Source organism: Psammomys obesus, unplaced genomic scaffold (assembly GCF_907164565.1).
Source record: "Psammomys obesus unplaced genomic scaffold, mPsaObe1.curated_primary_1811, whole genome shotgun sequence".
Taxonomy (NCBI): Eukaryota; Metazoa; Chordata; class Mammalia; order Rodentia; family Muridae; genus Psammomys; species Psammomys obesus.
The window spans coordinates 27,536,580-27,540,068 of record NW_026585895.1 but is presented as its reverse complement, the minus strand read 5'-3'; the positions used below and the strand labels follow the sequence as shown (position 1 = coordinate 27,540,068).

Here is a 3,489-nt window from a genome sequence, read left to right as displayed (position 1 = left end):
GTAAAGTAGACAGTCATCATTTTATCATCTTGAAGCGAGGATATTATTAAGAAGTCTTAAATTTTGAATCAAATACTACTCACAGACATAGAATTAATCTATTAACATAAAAACTTCTAAGAGTAGATCATTTTTAGCACAATGGTCTTTGTATTTGATTATAGGCCATATCGTATAAAATGTGCATGCAATTGAGTAGATTTGTGAGATTCTAAATATAATTTCTGAGTATTGCAGAGAATCAAGAATTTTAGATCAATCTAAGGGACCAAGTGAACATAGAAACATAGAGACAAAATTTAGTAGTTAAAGCAATAACTGGAGTTTACATGTCCCTATTACCATGGTAACAACTTCTTTCCAGTGGTAGACAATAGAGGAGTTTCTAAATTTAGTAATGTTTAGATAAAGTTATGGGTTTTGGTTGTAGAAGTGAAAAATGATAAATCACTGTATAAAAATAAAAATCACTTTTACTATTACACATAATGTAGGATTAGAGAGATTTCACCGACAATAATAACATTCCAGTATATGTCTGATCTCAACAAGAACTGAGGCAGTACATGAAGTATTCGGAACTCAAGGCAAGTTTTGTAAAGAACTGCTTGTTTGCATTAAGTCTCAGTAATGAGATTGATAACCAAATGTCTTTTTGGAGATTTTGCACTGTAATAATATAATTTCTATTGTGAATAACAGTTGGATTCTTTACTTGTGTATATATATTCTTGCATGTTTAACAAAAGCTAACTTATTGAAAAATGTAAATACAACAAATAAAAACATTTTGTTTTTAAATAATATAAGTAGGGGCATAAACAATTTTCATCTTTTTTTGGTTGGGGATGTTATTCTAAACATATAAAATTTTATGATTTTCTGATATGCTTCACAAATGTTATCCAAACAGAATTTTGTTTTCTCTTAACATTATGTAGATGTGTATACTATTCTAGAATGTATCTTGTAAATTCATAAAACAAATGGGAACAATTACCCATCTACTATACATTTGCCATTGATCAATTTGTCTAGCTAAACATTCCTCATTTTAAACATTACCAAATTTGATTTTTTATATTTGTATTAATACATGGAACTTTTAGGTCATTGAAATTAAACACATTCTCGTATTCAACAGTCCAGGAATCAAAAATGTTTTAGACAGTCCTATTTTTAAGATCCCATCCTTTAATTATAACTTCTTGAACGAGGGAACTCTTCACAGCAGGTAAATGGGGTAATGTGAAATCTACTACAATTTAGAGCTTCAGGTGGCTTTGCTAACCTACCTAATTACAGCCTTTGGCACCTCATTATGGCCTTGGAATAATTTTGACAAGAAATGATGATTGAGTAGTGTTTTTAGCTAAAAATGTTATGTGAGAATTCAATGTGCTTATAAAAATGATAATTTCACAAAATTGAAGGAAGCCACACATATTGAAACGTTTGGTAGATAAACACTACTAATGTGACATTAAAAGAACCATAGAAGTTAAAGATAATATGAGAATCCTCAAATTTCCAAAAGCTTCATTAAATATAAAAATCTGTCCTGGATTATTACTCCAACAAACAAACATTTATGGATGCAATCTGGAAAAATAACTGATTTGATGGTGAAATGTGATATTTAATGTGCATTAAGGAAAGAAATCCATATTTATTCATGAAGTCTATCTTTCAATGTCTTGACACCAACTGCTTACTTAATCCCCAGATTATTCATCTATACTTCTTTTAATTAAAACGTTCAGTCTGATGTCTAGTTTCCGGGTTCAATTTAAGCTCTCAGTCTAAATTAACAACAGAAACATGCTATTCATGATTAAGCAATCTACAAACTTTTTTTTTGTAGTTCATTAATCTTTGATTTAAGTTTAGACCATATCTTTGTATGTTATGCAATGTTGAATAATGTACATGTTTACTAATTTGTGTAGTATTTATTGTTAGGACAATGAAATAGCAGTTGTAAAGGGAGATTTTTTTTTTCCTTTGGAGTTGGTGTTCACAGTAATTAGACTAACCAGTTAAAGGATTAAATACATTGCATCACTATTTGATCAATTATGCTTAATGATTTTAACTTTCATTTATTTTGTTTGTTAATATTGGACAAGATATAAAATTTCCCTGTTTTATGTCTCTGCCTTCTTCTAAATTTAAATAATCTCCATGAGCAGTCTGTGACGTATCCTGAACTTTTCCACTGGATTAGTTGAACAATGGTCTAAGAAGCATTCTGGTTAACGACTATAGGAGCTTTATCTACTGAAAGTAATAGCATGCATATTGACCAGAACTAGTTGTTCCTATTTCCACAGAGCCTTGTGAGATTACTTTTCTCATTTGACCTTCCACATACTTTCTGGCTTTGGGCTTCTACACTAGTATAAAGAAGTTATGCCATCCCCTTTGGGAGTAAAAATGACGTAACAGTACATGTAAAACGTTAGAGAGTAGATTAATTTGTTAATTTGCATTTTATGTAAACATTTACATATCAACATGTTCATAAAGCTAATGCAACATAAGCTACATATAAATTATATAAATTAATGAATAGGTATTTTGCATTTATTTTGAACAAGCTATAGATCTTCATGAAATATATTGAGTGGTGGGATATAAGATTCACCATTGTAATACTTGTGATTACTTAGCTTTCTTGATGATAAACATTTCTAGATAGATAAATTAAAGAATTGTTCCTACATGTTTAAAATGATCATTATTTTGCAAGTTATGATTGTCTCTGACATGGACTCAGTGGCTGGCTCTTTGATCACCTCCCCCTGATGGGGAGCAGTCTTGCCAGTCCAAGGAGGAGGACCTGAAGCCAGTCCAAATGAGACCTGATAGGCTGGGGTCAGAGGGAAGGGGAAGAGGACTTCCCCTATCAGTGGACTTGAGGAGGGGCATGGGAGGAGGTGAGGAAGGGAGGATGGGATTGGGAGAGAATGAGAGAGGGGGTTATAGCTGGGATACAAAGTGAATAAGCTGTAATTAATATAAAATAAATTAATTAAAAAGTAAGTTATAATATATAACATTATGTTTTCATGTAGATTGTAGTTAATGTTTCATTTTAAGAAACACAGTGAGCCCCCTGACAATGGGCAAAGAGACACCTTGTTGTTGTTGGTGTTCTTATATCAGTCAAGGGCAGAGCAGATGGCGGTCCTTTGTTCATCCTAGGTTCATTCCTGGCATTGTGACCAAAGCTGCCTTATTCCTAGGACTCATAAAAATCCTTCAAATCAAATCAAATCCAGGCAGTGTAGTATGGAAAGGAGAAAGACAGACAGTGCATGGCACAAGTGGACTCATGCCATTCAAATGCCTTGGGATGGCACTGGCTCAGAGGTGGTGCCTCACACACCAGCTCACCCTGCCCCTCTCCATCTCCAGCAGTCAGTAAAGCTGTCCACGGGGTCATGAGCTCAGGATAGGTATCGCTGCCCCGCAGCAACTGCAGTA

The 3,489-nt window shown here is 33.2% G+C and overlaps 1 non-coding gene across 1 annotated transcript; it reads left to right on the top strand.

The window, feature by feature from the left end:
* Positions 1-3,112: 3,112 nt before the first annotated feature.
* On the top strand, positions 3,113-3,257 carry LOC129671840 (small nucleolar RNA SNORA48). Its single transcript, XR_008719428.1, has one exon. It is a non-coding gene; the product is annotated as a small nucleolar RNA SNORA48 (small nucleolar RNA).
* The last annotated feature ends 232 nt before the right edge of the window (positions 3,258-3,489 follow it).